The sequence below is a fragment of the Carassius gibelio genome, chromosome B10 (genome assembly GCF_023724105.1).
Source record: "Carassius gibelio isolate Cgi1373 ecotype wild population from Czech Republic chromosome B10, carGib1.2-hapl.c, whole genome shotgun sequence".
Taxonomy (NCBI): Eukaryota; Metazoa; Chordata; class Actinopteri; order Cypriniformes; family Cyprinidae; genus Carassius; species Carassius gibelio.
The window spans coordinates 6,744,603-6,764,401 of NC_068405.1; the positions used below are offsets into that span (position 1 = coordinate 6,744,603).

Below are 19,799 nucleotides of genomic sequence, written 5' to 3' on the forward strand. Positions count from 1 at the left end.
AAGCCAAAAAGCTAATTTATTTACGAATAAAAAAAAATAAAAAAAGCATCATTCAGAATAGAACTCTGGACCACTTTTTAAAATAAAGTAATGCCCATTTTTTTATTGTAACATTACCATGGACTTTAGTTGACCATTAAATTTGGTTTCGGCTATAGCCAGCTCTTTGCTTTCAGGTCACACAGTTCAAATAAAGAGTCATCAAGACCACAAAATGTCCTTCAAAACGTTTTCAGTTTCATTAAATGACTTCTAAACTCTAGACATGACTCAGTGCTGGCCTTAAAAGCAGTTTCTTCTGAACACTCATGAGAAGGGCTGAAGATATTTTTGATGTCTGGACACTTTCTCTAATTTCACCCAAAGAGCTCTGAAAGGCTGTCATTGTTATAGCTGGTCTCTCGCTCATGTCTTTGCAATCGCTCCACTTCTGGTAGCTCAATTTGGCACGACAGCTGAACGCAGAAGTGTCTGCTTTGTGCATATTTCTTACAATGGGCTTTCTAATGTTTTGGAAATAAGGTTAACACCTTTGCCAAATGTTTAATAACTGTCTCCAGCTTTTTTCCTCCAATAAACTTCATTGTGACAGCAGGGCATTTGTGAAACCTCATGTAAATTAAAAAGCTGTACCATCAGAATCACCAAAAACTCCTCTTCCATTGCGTAATAGTTATGAGAAAGACTAACCAAAATACAGCTGCAAGCAGCAAAGCATGCATTAAGCATTCTAATTAAGAATAATATGTTGCATGTGCTCACCTACTTTCTTGAAATTGAGTTTTAATTTTGGAGATATTGGCTTCTGCATGCACTTGACCACATCATGTTTTTTTTTGGAATATCATACAATCTTATATATATATATATAAAAAAGATTGTATGATATTCCTAAAAAAATATAAAACTATTATTATTATGAAAAGTACATATATATATATGTTTCGTTTCTGAAAAACTACCATCAAATACACATTGAAATTCAAAGATTAAACTGACAAAATAAAAGCTTGGTTTAGCTTGAAGAAATTATGACAGAAATATATTACCATTATGTGTTGAAATGTACAGTATTGTTCAAAATAATAGCAGTACAATGTGACTAACCAGAATAATCAAGGTTTTTCGTATATTTTTTTATTGCTACGTGGCAAACAAGTTACCAGTAGGTTCAGTAGATTCTCAGAAAACAAATGAGACCCAGCATTCATGATATGCACGCTCTTAAGGCTGTGCAATTGGGCAATTAGTTGAATTAGTTGAAAGGGGTGTGTTAAAAAAAATAGCAGTGTGGCATTCAATCACTGAGGTCATCAATTTTGTGAAGAAACAGGTGTGAATCAGGTGGCCCCTATTTAAGGATGAAGCCAACACTTGTTGAACATGCATTTGAAAGCTGAGGAAATGGGTCGTTCAAGACATTGTTCAGAAGAACAGCGTACTTTGATTAAAAAGTTGATCAGAGAGGGGACAACCTATAAAGAGGTGCAAAAAATGATAGGCTGTTCAGCTAAAATGATCTCCAATGCCTTAAAATGGAGAGCAAAACCAGAGAGACGTGGAAGAAAACGGAAGACAACCATCAAAATGGATAGAAGAATAACCAGAATGGCAAAGGCTCAGCCAATGATCACCTCCAGGATGATCAAAGACAGTCTGGAGTTACCTGTAAGTACTGTGACAGTTAGAAGACGTCTGTGTGAAGCTAATCTATTTTCAAGAATCCCCCGCAAAGTCCCTCTGTTAAAAAAAAGGCATGTGCAGAAGAGGTTACAATTTGCCAAAGAACACATCAACTGGCCTAAAGAGAAATGGAGGAACATTTTGTGGACTGATGAGAGTAAAATTGTTCTTTTTGGGTCCAAGGGCCACAGGCAGTTTGTGAGACGACCCCCAAACTCTGAATTCAAGCCACCGTACACAGTGAAGACAGTGAAGCATGGAGGTGCAAGCATCATGATATGGGCATGTTTCTCCTACTATGGTGTTGGGCCTATTTATCGCATACCAGGGATCATGGATCAGTTTGCATATGTTAAAATACTTGAAGAGGTCATGTTGCCCTATGCTGAAGAGGACATGCCCTTGAAATGGTTGTTTCAACAAGACAATGACCCAAAACACACTAGTAAACGGGCAAAGTCTTGGTTCCAAACCAACAAAATTAATGTTATGGAGTGGCCAGCCCAATCTCCAGACCTTAATCCAATTGAGAACTTGTGGGGTGATATCAAAAATGCTGTTTCTGAAGCAAAACCAAGAAATGTGAATGAATTGTGGAATGTTGTTAAAGAATCATGGAGTGGAATAACAGCTGAGAGGTGCCACAAGTTGGTTGACTCCATGCCACACAGATGTCAAGCAGTTTTAAAAAACTGTGGTCGTACAACTAAATATTAGTTTAGTGATTCACAGGATTGCTAAATCCCAGAAAAAAAAATGTTTGTACAAAATAGTTTTGAGTTTGTACAGTCAAAGGTAGACACTGCTATTTTTTTGAACACACCCCTTTCAACTAATTGCCCAATTGCACAGCCTTAAGAGCGTGCATATCATGAATGCTGGGTCTTGTTTGTTTTCTGACAATCTACTGAACCTACTGGTAACTTGTTTGCCACGTAGCAATAAAAAATATACTAAAAACCTTGATTATTCTGGTTAGTCACATTGTACTGCTATTATTTTGAACAAAACTGTACTTCTCAGATTAATAGTATTAATATTTTTCATTTTTAAGGAATATCTTACAAGCAAGATATTTTTCATCCATGTGTTCGTTTATACAGTTCTGTTATACAGCATCTTATTTGGCAAAAAAATAAAAACGCAATGTTTAGTTGTAATCAAATGAAAATATAACTGTTCATTTACGTTTGAAAGATTGATTTGAATGTTTCGTAAAGTTTTATCAAATCACTTATTAGATACCATTTTTGATGATACATCTGTGTTAAATTGAGAAGAAAAATAATTATTTATTTGGAAAAAATAAAATTGATTTCACGGGGCTCTGAATTAAAAGGCAGCTACTCTGTGGAATTTAATTCTGAACTAACTAGTTATATTTAAATTAATTCACAAGGTCTAACAAATATGTGGAAAGCATTACATTCTCCATTGATGGTGAATGAATATTGTGTTAAATACTGATATCATATGATATGGGGAAAAAATACTGAAATAATATGTTTAGCATATCGCCCAGCCCTACATTATAAACACTTTCTAAATCAATTCTGCACTATATTTTCTTCATACACATGCCAATGAACCAAACGACCCATACCAAAATTGTTGTGTACTGTTACTCCTCTACCTAGAAGTGGAACTTAAATGATTAAATTCCTTAAAACCGAAATCCTTATTCTACCCTTGAATGAGTTTGTGCCCCACATGGACCTCCAGTCAAAAATGTCTAGAAACAAAGCATTTGCATTGCAGTTTGTCAGTTGCATCTATTAGGCACTGCATTTTTTAAAAAGCATGGAGATATTCCCTCCGGCGCTGCCCCGAGTCCCAACCACATCATTAAAAACTCAAGTCATGGAGAAGAAAATGGACTTTCATGAGGCTGAGGGCCAAGCGAAGAATTTAACCCTCATAAAATGTGACCGATGTATGATTAAAATGACCTGAGTAAATCCCAGTGAAGATGAGGAAGCTGTGAGATCCCAAGGACGGGATTGGATGGCCGATTTGGAACATGACATGTAGTGATGGATTACAAAACGGCTGGAGTTGACGTGTGGCAGCTACAGTGCGGCGAGCGCTGATGAGGAGGTGGCGTTTGACAAAGCGCAGCTCTGTTTGGCAGTGAGTGATGGGGACTGATTAGAGCCTCGCTTTCACAATGATCTTCACACACTCTGACTGCAGGGGGAGAGGGGAAGAAAGCAGGCCTTCAGCACCAACATGAGATAGCGAGAGGGAGGGAAAGAGATACGGAGAGAAACAGCTGCGACAGGCCGTCTGGGCAAGCTGTCAGAGAGAGCCACAGAGACGGATTGATAGACTTGGAATGGCAGGTTTTTTCATTCTTTTTTTATATCTCTGGTTTATGATTTTTTTCAATGTGAAAGTCACTTCTGCAAGTACAAATAACTCTCAAAGATGGTAAAACTTTAAAGTTATGGTTCACATTTTCAAAAAGCACCATTGATATATTAATAATTTAAGTCTTACGGTGACTTTCAAACGTGCTTTATAGGTTTTTTTTTTTTCCAAAACAATGGATATATAAAAATGTCTATGACAAATAAAATGACAAAACGTACAAAGAATCTAGTTTAAAAGGCAAGTTTTAATTTTGTATTCATGCTGGTTTCATATGGTCAACTAGTTGACTAAAAATATCAGTCAAGTGTAATTTAATCATTATTTTATGATTATATAGGATTATATAAAAAAAAATGTCAACTTATTAAATGTGTGAAGTATTTTAGACAGACAGACAGACAGACAGACAGACAGATAGACAGATAGACAGACAGATAGACAGATAGACAGATAGATAGATAGATAGATAGATAGATAGATAGATAGATAGATAGATAGATAGATAGATTAAATGATGATTATTAATTAGCTTTTGGGAAGTCACACCAACTGAAAGTTTACAGGCTGAACTAATTTTGTCTTGTAATAAATGTTAAATTTAAATTTAATAAATGTTAAAAAGATTTATTGATCTCGACAGTCATGGAGGTCTGCAAATAATTTCTGATGTATTTTTTATTTTATTTTATATCTCCCCATCCCCATGTTTCTGTTTTTGTTTAGTTTATTAATTTATTTATTATGGTGCAATACATAAATTTGATTTGATAAAGCCTTTTATTAAACAAAATAATTGTTATTTATTTATTTATTTATCCCCCTACTTAATCACTTGATTCATATGCTGAATCTATTTTTTTTTTTTTTTTTTTTTTTTATTAGGGTTTTTTGTTCACTGTGATTTGCAGACCATTGTATCAACTTGGCCCACAAAAACATAAATCTTAATTTAAAAAACACAACTAAACATGCTTATCATAAAATAAGTCACTCTTTGTTTGCATTTAATAATGAATACATTTTTAAATAAATTAATAAAGAGAACATAAAAAGAAAGAGTTCTACAGTCATCTTTCGTCCCTGGTCTCAGAAGCCGTGAACTTCAGTTCTCAACAACTGAACGGAATTACCATTTCAATTATTCAGCCACTGTTCTTCAGTGCTTTGAGTTTTGAGGCTAATACATGTCAAATTATTCATGAAAATCTTATAGCACTGAGATGTTTTCCCTTAACTAACCTAATCTTAGAGCAACTGCTGTCCGCTTTTGGTACAAGATGTTCTTACATGCACCATGACAATAATCTGGGAGCAATCTCTCCACAATGCCTCGCTGTTTGCTGCACTGCTGACAAAAAACTACCCGTAAGCATTTGGCATATGTATCATTGCTCATGCCATGATACATTTCCACAAATATTTACAGGAATGTCAACTATGAGCACAAGTATCATGTTTTTTATCAAGACAAAAATAAGTGAAAACTTGCTCCAGATCACTGGGAAACAGAATGAAGATGAGTCAAGAAGCTCAGATCAGAGCGAGTCACATGAGAGAGACGCCGCTCGAGTGATTAAACATTTAACAGAAGCCGCTCTGTTACACGATGTGACTACACAAAGCGACGATTATTAAATCGCCAATTAGGCCCCATTTACAATTACATTATTTAACTATTTCCTGAGCGAGAACATTAGCAGTTTCACAGAAACGACTCTTATGAGGGGTTTAGCAGCAGGACGGCAGGAATCTGGTTTGAATCTTCTGAATATCCTTCCGTGGGGGTTTTTATAAGTCGATAGGATGAGTCGTTATCTTTTATCCAAACGCACTTCCATCATCAGATGATCTTTTTTACATTCCACTTGCAGATTCAGCATGAACTCAGAGAGCTCTCAGATCTCACATTTTAGTCGCCACAGTTTCACAATATTTGAAGCGGGGCACATGGAGTGAAAACTAAGATTGATGAACATTTTAATTTATTTTTAATGTGGATAATCTTTTAATGGTGTGCATATTATAAATACAGGGAAAAATTTTGAAAAACTTCTTAATAATGATATATTACTTACATTACATAACTACATTCACTTTGCCATTAACTAAATTCATGTAATATTTTTTTAACAAAGAAAACCTTATGTAAAGAAATCCAATGGAACTATTATGCATATTTAATATTTTATGAAATATATCTATATATATATCTATATATATATCTATATATATCTATATATATATATATATATCTATATATATATATATATATATATATATATATATATATATATATAGTGGAGATCGAAAGTCTGGGCACCCCTTGCAGAATCTGTGAAAATATGAGTAATTTTCAAAAAATAAGAGAGATCATACTTAATGCATGTTATTTTTTATTTAGTACTGTCCTGAGTAAGATATTGTACATAAAACATTTTAACATTTAGTCCACAAGACAAAAAAAATACTGAAATTATTAAAATAACCCCACTCAAAAGTTTGGGAACCCTTGGTTCTTAGTACTGTGTGCTGTCACCTGATGATCCTCGACTGTCTTTCTGTTTTGTGATGGTTGTGCATGAGTCCCTTGTTTGTTCTGATCAGTTAAACTGAGCAGCGTTCTTCAGAAAAATCTTTAAGGTCCTGCAGATTCTTCAGTTTTCCAGCATCTTTGCATATTTGAACCCTTTCCAGCAGTGACTTTATAATTTTGAGATACATCTTTTCAGACTGAGGACATTTGAGGGACTCAAACACAACTATTTAAAAAGATTCAAACATTCACTGATGCTCCAGAAGGAAACAAGATGCATTAAGAGCTGGGGGTGAAAACTTTTGAACACGATGAAGATGGCCAAATTTTTCTTATTTTGTTGAAATATAATTATTTTCTGTTTAGTTCTGCCCTTCGTAAGCCGGTAACCTTCGTTTCCCGGTACACAAATTAAGTACAATTTACCTTGATCTTCAAATTCCAAAAGTTTTCACCCCCAGCTCTTAATGCAACTTGTTTCCTTCTGGAGCATCAGTGAATGTTTGAATCTTTTTTAATAGTTGTGTTTGAGTCCCTCAAATGTCCTCAGTGTGATAAGATGCATCTCAAAATCATAAAGTCACTGCTGGAAAGGGTTCAAATATGCAAAGATGCTGGAAAACTGAAGAATCTGCAGGACCTTAAAGATTTTTCTGAAGAACGCTGCTCAGTTTAACTGATCAGAACAAACAAGGGACTCATGCACAACCATCACAAAACAGAAAGACAGTCGAGGATCATCAGGTGACAGCACACAGTACTAAGAACCAAGGGTTCCCAAACTTTTGAGTGGGGTTATTTTAATAATTTCAGCATTTATTTTGTCTTGTGGACTAAATGTTAATATATTTTATGTACAATATCTTACTCAGGACAGTACTAAATAAAAAATAACATGCATTTAGTATGATCTCTCTTATTTTTTGAAAATTACTCATATTTTCACAGATTCTGCAAGGGGTGCCCAAACTTTCGATCCCCACAGTATATATATATATATATATATATATATATATATATATATATATATATATATATATATGCATTCATGTTATATATAAAATATGCATATGAAAGAATATATTTTGTCATATATTTGTATATGCATTAAAATGTGAAATTATGTTATAATATACTTATAATTAATATTATTATAGAATATATATATATATATATATATATATATATATATATATAGTGTGTGTGTGTGCAGTTGAAATAACAATTCAAAATAGTTATATCTAAGTGTCCAATGTTTTAAACATCTCTCCGACTGTTAAACTCTCGTGACATAATCTGAACCCCAGCTATGAAATACTACGATGAAAGACATCAACGTTCAAGAAATGAGCTTGTGTTTTTATAAAGACGCCAGATGACACTTGGTGTCATGTGTTGGTCTGGAAAACAGAGAGGCCTTTCTTCTGGGAGAGAGGTGGCCGAGGAAGGAGCAGCAGGATGGACGGAGGTGTTTAGAGAAGAGATGCCAATGAGGGCTGAGATAAGGAGAATTCCACTGTCTATGAGACATGACTGTACAAACACACACAATCTCTGCTTAACCTTTCACATATGGGTGTCCTTTATGTGTGTGTTTGCTTACCTTTCCACTGTTTCACACCACTACTGCTCAAATATAGGCTTAAATATACCCCAGTTTTCACTTGATGGATGAAAAACTGTGAAAAATTGAAGGGGAAACACATTAAGGTTGAAAGTATAGTGTGAGCAAACACACACACAAATACAGTTAATCTACAAAATCTAAATAACTACTGCATTAGATTGCATATGCACTTTATCAAATGTACAAAACTCATGCATAAAACAATAGGCACTCGTGTATATCTAAGCCAGTAATGACAGCGAATACATCAACACGTCCCAGAACATGAAGTGAAACTAAACTTGACAGCCTTATCACCAGCGGTGAGAAATTCACCCCCATACCCTCAGGGAGTCAACGTACCTGCTGAAAAGACTATAAGACATATCAGTGATTCTTCTGGATTCCTGCTCTCATCTTTTAATCTCTTTCATAAGGTGCCGGAGCCTTAGAGGACCCTCACGAGGAACACACACTTCCACAGTCACAAAGACTCTCCACAGAACTGTGAAGGTCATGTGATGTACAGACAGATGAACTTTACATTTGTTATGTTCACTGTCCTGATGTCAACACTTTAACCTTTACTTCAAATCAGGCTTTTGTACTTTTTAGGTATATTTTTTGCTGAATAATACTATATATGGAGCTATATATGTATGACCACCTGGCTCTTGTAAACAGACTTTTAACTGATCCATTTTTCTGGTTTAGACCAAGTCCAGTAAAAGGGATAGTTCACCCAAAAATGAAACTTCTGTCATTAATTAGCTAATAACTAACTGTTCCAAACCTGTAAGACCTTTGCTCATCTTTGGAACACAAATTAAGATATTTTTGATGAAATCTGAGAGCTTTCTGACCATCCATAGACAGCAATGTAACTGAAACATTCAAGGCCCAGAAAGGTAGTAAGGATATTGATAAAATAGACCATATGTGTAGTCCACATTTTCATTGGAGTTCATTTAAAAATAACAGGTTTGGAACAACATGAGAGTGAGTAATTAATGACAGAATTTTCATTTTCAGGTGGTCGCATTTACAAAATTTTTCTAAAATTCATAGCAGAAAAAAGGTCCATCGTATTTTTCCAATGGTGTGGGGATGCTTGAAGCACAGTTCATGCACACTGACAAAATATTTGGTGTAAAAACAATTTTCACTAGGATATTGCTAGTTATTTCATTAAAAAAAAAAGAAGAAGAAAAAAGAAATGCCAAGCAAAGCACTGAATTAAACATAACATTTATAATAGAAAAAAATGAAATAGTAATTTGTAAAATGTAATACAAAAAAAAAAACAGAAAAAAAAAAACAGTGCACTGTCACTTTAAAACCAAGCAGCTTTCTTAAGGGGCGGTCACACTGCACTTTTCGTTCTATTGACTTACATTCATACTTATGTGAATGCGTCAGACCGGAAACGCAGACTCTGGCAAAAAATTTCGCATTTTGCTGCGTTCGAAAGTTCAAGTTTGGTGAACTCTGACCTGCGAATTCGCATCACGTTAAGTCGTGTGACCAGTAGAAGATCGATACGTCACTGCGTGACCTCTCAGTTCAGAAATTAAAAAAAAAAAAATGAAGGAAGTGCTAATTTTAGCCGTAGTGCAGCATCCTATTTTATATAATACATATTTAAAAGATAATAAAAAAAAGAAGCTGCATGGGTCTCAGTGTCAATGGAAACAGCAACAGATGGTACATTTGAATGAGGACACGTTCTATAATTTTTTTATTGTTTAGTGTATATATATTTATTGAGAGAGAGAGACAGAGAGTACAATATAATAAGACGCTTTCGACATGGTTGCAAAAGACACAGTACAAGCACAGATTAATCCATGATGTGATAACTGAGGGGAAACCGTTATACAGTATCTTGCTCCCGTCCACATTTGCAGCAGCGTCCGAAATAATTTTGCACGTTCAAAGGCTAGTGTGACCGCCCCTTTATGGTCCAATTAAAATAATATTTTCTGCTTTTTAATTTTAGCAGAACAACAGTAAATGTGACTGCTAGGGTTATTTATAAGTAACCGGGGTTGCCAGGTTAGTGGAACAAAACCACCCCAATAGCGTTTTAAACTTTGAAGTTAGCTCAGACAGCAAAATCATGGAATAAAAGGTCCAGTGAGCACCCAAGAAAAAAGGATCCAATCAGAAATCCAATCAAATGCAATCAGAGAACAGTAAGACAAGTATATCAGTAAAATGAGGTGAATATTCTCCATACACACCAGCCGTCATGCTGAGCTCTCTGTCGATGGTTGATTGTGGCCTAACTGGACGCCAGAGGCAAGCGCTGATGCACAGCCTCGTTCATCCTGAACAGAACTGATTAGCTGCACATACGATCCCAAAATCTGTCTCCTGCTCATCTGTAATTTCTTCTCCTTCAGCTCGTTTAAGAAAGAACATCTAGTTTTGTTGGAAGCATCTGCATGTTCCACAAACAACAGCATTAGCAGCCTCCCCTGAGATAGTGAGGAAATCTTCAGAAAACAGCGGCTGGTTCAGGTCACTGCTGTACAGAAACAATCTGTAATAAACCGCAGCGAGGGACTTTGCCCTCGGCTAAACACTTCCTGGGGCTTCTGCATCTCACTTCCTCATTGGTAAAGGCAATGTCTTTAACATCTTCCAGAAGAAAGCTACACAATGTTCTTCTGAGGGTGAAGGATGTGCAAAGTGTGCCTAATGAGTTTGTCAATGAGTCCTTTGGGAAAACTAGGAATTAAACAAAAATCAGTCTCAAAATGAAGTGAGGCAATGCTATTTATTATTTATTGGGTGTTAACATGACGATCAGTATTTCCTGTCATATCTTGCTTTTGTTGAATTTGATTTATTTTGAACACACAGACATTAATATTTGACCAAATTGCAAATGACACCATAAATAGGAAGGTGGGGGAACTCTGCCAAGAGATGAAAATGATGACTCTCTGGAGAGACGACCCAAACAACGAATCAGCCGGAACACTGATTAGCATAAAGAACAAAAGTGTGAACAAACACATCCCCTGCGTTCGATACATCAAGCCGAAGCACAGATGGCCCATGAAATTTCTCGACCTGGTTTTTCAACCTTTTCAAAGTGATGTTTATTTCCAGACTCTTTAAAAAAATGGCACAAAAGCATCAGTATACGTGAGTAATAATCCCATGAGCAGGTGAATGTACAATAGCTTTCACAGCTTTAAAATAAGTAGCTTTACCCAAATTTTACAACTTTCGAGTCTTAGCGATCTCCTCTGGTGTAAAGATGGCACAATATAATATCTGAAAGGAGTAAACAAGGTAATACAGGGATAACTTTTATGACCTTGAAAAGAGATATTGTGAAGAGTGTTAACACTGAGTTTTCTACCATACAATCAAAGTGATTGGGGACCAAGTCTGTCAAGCTCAAGAAAATGACAAAGCATCCTAAACCACGTCCATATGACTTGTGGATGATATTTTATAAGTGTTATCAAGTCTTTTCTTGACTTTATGTGAAGAACAGGCCAGAATTCAGTGAAGTAATAAATAAAATAACAGTTTTCTTTCTTTCCTCACACAAAGCTATCAAAAGGTTTCAGAAGAAATAATATATAGCACAAAAACTGTAAATTCCTGGTACTTAGTGGCCATTAACTAGTTGTTTAGTCCATTTTCACTTTTAAGAAGGAGAAGAAAGCATTCTTTGGAAATTGAAACATAAGGATAAATAAATTAAAATTGTACATTTTAAATAGAAACTTCAAGCAATCTAATGGTCACCTAAGATTTTCATTGTTGTGGTCTGGATTTGTGTTGTGGATTTTTATTAGTTTATGAAATTTGTGTCTGAAAACAGTTTGATTGGATGCACAGCCTTTGACATCAACAACAAATGATGGGGTGGGACTTTCGCTTCCTTTTGATAAGTTGATAATAATGTTATTATGTGCATTTATCATAGCTTTTGCCTGTTGTACGTGACCACACCAAAGACCCATTCATAAGAACCACTAATGAAAAAGTGCTATGCATATAAAAAGAGGTTAGTTTGAGATTACAATCACACACAAAAAAAAAAAATAAATAAACTTGTGCTGAAGCATTTCTGAAACACAGGTCCAAAACCTTGAACGTCTGGGTGAAGGCAAATTAATCCTCAACTTTGCTTTATGAGAACCTTCAATGACTGCATGAGAAAAGTCAAGATGAGAGACGCTCCAAGCATCATCTGTTTTAGTTTTAGCAGTCATTGTCTTAAATCGTACACAAATATGCACTTCATATGACTCCATGAACCTAGTAAACATTATTGTTCATGCAGATGATCAACTACTACTAGATCCTTCTGACCTTAGAATTCACTAGCGTTTCCTTCATCTCAGCCCACATCAATTCTGTCCTAAGGCTGTTTCCTGTTATTTATACTTCCCATATTTGCTTTATCTAAGAAACTGGACCTTTAACCTTCACATGAGTCTTGTGGACTGTTTTGATTCTGCATTTGTATGTTTCGAGGTCATGGAAAAAAAAAATATACTTCTGTTCAAGGTTTTTTTTGGAGGGTGGTTTTCTCTTTTTATGTTTATCAAGGAAGTTTTTTCTATGCTATTTTATTACTAGAAATAGCAAACCCAAATAGTACATTAATTCATCAGTTACTCTCTTATGACCCTCATGACATAATGAACCAGTATGACTTTCTTCAGTAAAGAAGATGTTTTGAAAGTCCAAACATCACTACCACTGACTTCCAGTCATATGTGTTTGGAATGCAATGAAAGTGAGTAAATGATGACAGAATTTTCTTTTCTGGGTGAACTAGGCTGAGATTTAAGAATTTTCTAGTGAGTTTTTGCTTCAGAAAATGTAAAAATCTAGTTTTATTAGTACTGTATCCGAAATAATTCCAAATTATGAATCCCTTCTACTAGGACAGTTTCCACTTTCCGTTCAACTTGTTGTTTAGTTGCTCTGAGAAAAAGCAAACAAATTCCAGTTGAATAGCATTACCTTGTGAGACTCAAAACATTTTACGGTCTTCTGAAAATAAACTGCCCAGGCTGGAAATATCAGCGATTACTCTCCTCTGCCAGGGTTGACGTGATATGATCGACGTAATCTTTGAGGCATGATGGGGGTAATCTAAAATCATTCCGCATAACCTCACAGACTTCAATTTGCATGTAAAAGAAGAAGCAGCAAAGGAAGAAAAACAACTGGTAAACATTAATGGTATATTTTCCAAAAGTTGGCAGAGGTTTCTGCTAATGTGCAAGCTTTTTGGATTCAGAATGCCTCTGCTATTTGCATCGATGTTTGGGTTTGTCCCAAAACCAGTGTCCGCATTTCGAAACACATGCATCCAACTAATGAACACATGGGATTCACTGATTAAAACCATCAGAAATGAACACGTATACTAAAATTGGGCTGAAATTTGCTTAAGCTTGGAACCAGTTGTTCTGACTTTCATGTGGCAGATGTCCATGCCGTAATTTTGGACAATTTTGATACAGTCAATTTGATGGACAATCATTATATGTGCATTAGTAGATTTTGTTGTTTGCAGAAATGTCTTGGCTGCATGATAGTTTTGTTACATTAGTGCATTTTATTTGGACAGAAGAGTGTAATTGTGTAATCATGATCATGAAAGGTTTGAACACAGTACTGCCAAGTTAAGTTATAATGTAACAATTCAATGCAATTTCTTATGAAAAAAAGTTAGTTCATCCAAGAAAATTATCCAACATTGCAAACAAAGCAAGATGTAACAAGACAATAAAATAAATAAATAATAGTTCATTTAGCAGATAGACACTTAGATAGACACTAAGGGACAGTTGACAATTAAAAAACATAAAAGAGCATACTGTAAAAAAAAAATAAAAAAAAATTGGGGCAATTCTTTAAAATATCTTCTTGTGTTCTGCAAGAGAAACTTCTCGGTTATGTATGGTAACCCTCATTCCCTGAAGGAGGGAATGGAGACCTCATGCCGGTGACCGACAAATTTAGATATTGCTTTGATAGACCGATCTACTTAGAGTGTAAACTAAACAAGCCAATGCACATTTGCATGCAATTACTGCATCCAGTTGCAGCTTGATCAGAGCATGAGATTAAGAAGGCAGCAGGTGCAATGCATACCAGGTTTTCACTGAGGAGCTGAGCCGGTGACTCGCACTGCTTAGCTGAGGTACAGCAGCTGTGGGGACTGGCGTGACGACTCCGTTCCCTACTTCAGGGAACGAGGGTTACCTTAAATAACCACTAATTGGGATTCCTTCCAAAGCAGCATGGATTCTGCCCCTTACAGTGCCTTGTGCGAACTACCTGCGCTTTGATGTAGGCCGGGGCTCACAACAAGTAGTTACATTCATCATTGTCGAAGCACTACCCACTTAGTGAGGCTGAATAACACTGGCAAAACATTCCTGTTCCACTTGGAACAGGGACACTGTGAAAGCACCATCCTTCCTGAAGGGGTCTCGGGAGCAAATACACATATGAACATTCATTAAGGTGCAAACGGAAAATTGGAGGGGATTGTAACCCTCATGGAAATGGCAGAAGTCTGCAGAGGAAACATGGGCTCTGAGGCTATAACGTGAATATAATGGAATTTGGCAAGCACAAAGACAGATCGCGCCTCCGAGATGAAATGGAGCTGCTCGTGTGCGAGCAAATAGATTCTATACAATTCTGATACATGCGATGCAATGGCATGTAGGCATATATATATATATATATATATATATATATATATATATATATATATATATATATATATATATATATATATTTAATCAAGATTACAAAAAAATCTTGTGCATTGCAATCCTTTAATTTTTAATATTTTGCATGTTTGTGCGTTGCTGTGCGTCCCTGTGTTTAATAAGCAGTGTATATGCACGTTGCGGACCCACCTATACTAACACACTCTTTATATAAAACAGAAAAAACATTGCGCTAGACATTAGACCAGGTTTGAGTTGGTCTATGGTGCAGTCTATTTTCAGCTCCTTAAAATAGCAATGCGCCTAAACACACCTCTTTTTTAGACCAGCACGCCCATTGGCGAAAAAATGGGTGCAAATGCATTTGCTGATTAAAATGACGTGGTGCAGGAAAATGTGAATGGCGCCAGACTAAAACTAGCAAACACACTAGCGCTGCGCCTTACGTCGCATTGCGCCGGGTGTATTATAGGGCCCAAAGGGCCTGGCGCCAGATGCTCCGCCAAATCTGGCTGCCGAGGGGATGGAGGAACTCGACAGCATCTACGATACTGACTCTCTGCAGTGGCTTTAGCAAGCTGACACTAACCACTCCTCTGCCACTACCTGTTTGAGGTGAGCACATGGAGGATACAGACTTCACACGAAGGTTACAGAATCTATCAAACATGTTGGGGGTCACCCAGCCCACAGCTCTACAAATATCTGTCAGCAAGGTTCCCAGAGCCAGCACCCAGGAGGATGCAACACTACTAATTGAGTGAGCTCGTAAACTGAATGGGCAGGGCACACCCTGTGCCTGAAATGGCATCCACAATCCAGTGGACCATCCTCTGCTTAGAGACAACATTCCCCTTCTGCCCGCCTCCATAACAGACAAAGAGCTGGTCTAAGGTCCTTAAGATTTGTGTCTGGTATACATAGCATACCAAAGCTCAGAAGGGACAGAGCAAAGCTAGGGCTGGGTCTGCCTCCTCCAGGGCCAGAGCTTGCAGGTTCACCACCTGGTCCCTGAAGAGAGTAGTGGGAACCTTGGGCACATAGCCAGGCCATGGCCTCAGGATTACCTGGTAGTCAGCCAGCCCAAATTCTAGGATCAAAACCTCCTGCATCACCCCCGTGCTTCCACGCCCACCTTGGGACTTGGCCATGAAGCCAGTGCTGAAGTGGTCTCATATGCAATAGCCCTATCTGTGTAATTGCTGCTGCAACTGCCATATGCCCTAGGAGCCTCTGAAATAGTTTCAGTGGGACCACCGTCCTGCCCTTGAACGAATTCAAGCAGGTCAGAACCAACCGCGAACGTTCCTCTGTGAGGTGTGCTGTCTGTTCGACCGAATCCAACTCCATATCAAGAAAAGAGATCCTCTGCATCGGGGAGAGTTAGCTTTTTTCCCAGTAGACCATAAGCCCCAACAGGCTTAGGTGCCTGAGCACCAGGTCCCTGTGCTCACACAACTGATCCCGAGACTGTGCTAGTATAAGCAAATTGTAGAGATAGTTCCAAACACCCTGCTCTCTTAGGGGAACAAGAGCCACCTCCGTGCCTTTTGTGAAGACACAGAGAGACAGGGACAGTCCAAAGGGCAGGACTTTGTACTGATATGCCCGTTCTTCAAACGCAGGTCGATCACTGCAAACTAATCTCGTGGACAGATGCACCCGAATATGCATTTCTGCGTCAACATATTGAATGGTAAACGATGAAGGACCCAGTTCAAGACTCACAGGTCTAAGATTGACTGAACGATGGACAATCATCGGGTACGATGAAGTAAGGGCTGTAAAACCCTGTCTTCATATCGGATGGAGGGACCGGCTCTATTGCATCCTTCACCAGTAGGGCTGTGATCTCCACCCACAAGACAGGATTATCGGCCTCCTTCACTGTTGTGAAGTGGATGCTGCTAAACTTGGGGGGACGCCGGGCTAACTGAATTGCATAGCAAAGGCAGATGGTCTGCAGAAGCCAGAGAAACAGTCTGGTTAGCACTAGCCAGGCACCCAGATCTCGTTCAAGTGGGACCAGCAAAACCACCGCCGTACCCACAGTAGGGCAGCGAGGTGGAACGCAGGGACCCAACTCGGGTGGCTCGTGAGCGGACCGGAGAGGGGTCTGAGTTTGGAATGCAATGCTTACCTGGTTCCACAGGTTGGCAAAGTGTGTAGGGCCTTTGTTGACACTCTCAAACCGCCCACTGCTGCCGGCTGTCGAAGGAAGAGGATGAGTGAGGTCTGGTGTTGGGCCAGGATCAGTAAAGCCTGGGACGAGATGGAAGTTTCCACTCAAGTCCTTACCTTCTTGGTGGCCCAGAGAAGCATAGCTGTCATCTCTGGATCCAATTCAGGCATTGCCACTTTCCCGGACGGTGGCAGCGCAGTCGAATCTTTCTCAGAGAGCTCTCCCTCCAATGCAATGATCTACATCCGGTCATCGGGAGGGGCCCCGCTGGATACCCTACACTCTTTGAAGAGGGCCTAGCATGTTCCAAGGGCTGCCCAACTGGATTGGAGATGCTGGAGGAGTGGTGTGCCCTTGAGGGGTTGGTTCCCTGAGTGGTTTGCCACCACTGTGTCGCTCAAACCACTTGTGCTACTGCTGGAAGTAGTTCTCACCTGGCAGCCACCAGGACGAGCCTTAGATCACAGCAGAGGAAACAGAACTCCACACCCTTGGAGGTAGCGAAGCCTGGTCTGCAGTTTCGAGATGGTCATCTTCCCGCAGTGGGAACTCGATTCATCCACAAAAGTCACCTCAGCATGTTTAATGCCCAGACATGTGACGCAGAGATCATGACCATCACCCGGCGCCAAGTAACGACGGCATCCAGAAACACACAGGTTAAATGGCATCCTTATAAGGACGATCCATCATCTTTATAATGACGCACCTGTGTAGCTCTTTTAGAGTAAATTGTTCTTTCAGGAAAATGCTCTTTTAGTGCTAAGGCACTAGCAGCACAACAGGGTGGCCTGAAATGTGCAACCTCCTCGAGACAGAATGACCACCGCTGAAGTGCCATACACCCTACACAAGAAGCTTCCAAGAGTGCACTGAACTCGTAACTCACTTGAAGACACTGGATGGAACAGAGCAATGTTGTCGCCCGGCTCCGAAGCAAAAAGCCTGGTATGCATTGCACCTGCTGCCTTCTTATACTCATGCTGTGATCAGCTCCAGCTGGATGCAATAATTGCATGCCAAAGTGCATTGTCTCATTTAGTTTACACTCGAAGTAGATTGGTCTATCGAAGCAATATCCCAATTCGTAGGACACTGTCGTGATATTGAGAGTGACCGACTAAAAGTAAACTGAAGATTGGAATGAGAGATCATAACAGTTTTTATTTTTGGGTGAATATCCCTTTAATATCTAATTATTATTATTTTATTACAGCATCATGGGTAATGTAGAATTTTATTAGGAATTCAGATTTAAAAAGTTAAATAAAAGACTGATTAACAACCTCATTATTTACAACATGTCTGTCTTTAAACGTTGATAAGTAATTATTAAAATCAGCTTCCCTATGGAAAAAAAAAAAAAATAATAATGTAATTTTAATTTCCAGAAACAATTGCACAATATTGTACAAATGTCATTGTATTCTATGCATGAGAAGCACTATTTGTATGACCCATGGATATTCTGCTTAAGCAGTGTGTTCCAAATCAGTCACTTTTATGGCGCCTAGAACACAGCTGCCTATCTAGGCAAGTCAGCTCACTAGGTTTTAGGATCAAACCACAATGAGATGCATTACACTCTAGCTGTTCATATCAAACTACAATTGTTGCACACCCATTAACTCATTTGACACCTTTTTCAACTCTGATTAAACTAATAGGCATCATGCTGAGAAAGAAAGTATAAAATATTTCATAAAAAGGTGCTTTGATCATAACTGTGTACCACCCGAGCAGGACTACCACGACACTACATCGTTCTTTTTTTTTTTTTTTTGTCGTGCTCCAGTTTGTCCGTGTGATATACATTGACAGTTATGAATTTTATACATTATAAATTTTGACTGATACATCAAAGCCGGGGGCAACATCATAAATGCGTTGAATTAAATGTGATGTCACTAGCACCAGCTCCAGAATCACTTGGATATGAAAAGGATAATCTTATTTGTTGTGTCGCCCACTAGATCAGACTGTGCCGGCGGACACTGATATATATCTTGACACCTCCCCTCGTTCAACCCACAACTTGTTCAAACTGTTACCCAGACAACTTCTAGTCGCATCTAACTCTCACGCATGTAGCTGGCAAGGCTGCTGTTTTCTTCCCTGAAAAGAAAAGAAATATTTTACCCCAAGTAGAGAAGATGCAAATGGCTCATGTGTTTTTGCCTTTTTTGGGGGTCCTAAACTGGCATAGGCAAAAAGAAGAAAAACAACGGCTGCGTTGCAGTCATTAGCATCTAAAGAAGGCTCCCAGGTGCCCTTTTCAAGTGGAAGGCCCATTCTATTCACTTGGAGAGACAGAGTCATGAAGAGCGAACGAGTGGACAGGCGAGAGCGTATGATTAACTCATCACACTGCGCTATAAAAAGAGCCTCTTTATTCCCACGCCAGGCGCCACCGCTAACTGTATCTTCACTTGGATTCTTCTCGCAGCTATTAGAAGGTTGATTTACAACAGCGGGGGGAGAGAGTTGTGACAGTTGTGAAAAGCTGTTTTGCAGCTGCTTTCTCCTGCTTGAGCGCAGATAAGCTTTTATAATGGCGTTCAAGTGTTCGGCAGCAGAGTTTGGCATTCTTCAGCTTCTACGACACAATTAAATCGACCATTATAGCTGCGTCGCTACGCTTCTAAACTTTCTAGATAATCAAATCATTCTAGGAAACTTTTTTATTAATGT

General features: G+C 38.2%; 1 protein-coding gene across 1 annotated transcript in view; it reads right to left on the reverse strand.

Moving 5' to 3' along the window:
• galt (galactose-1-phosphate uridylyltransferase) overlaps positions 1-19,799 on the reverse strand; it is a 116,316-nt gene that overhangs the window by 58,151 nt on the left and 38,366 nt on the right. The window lies entirely within an intron of this gene.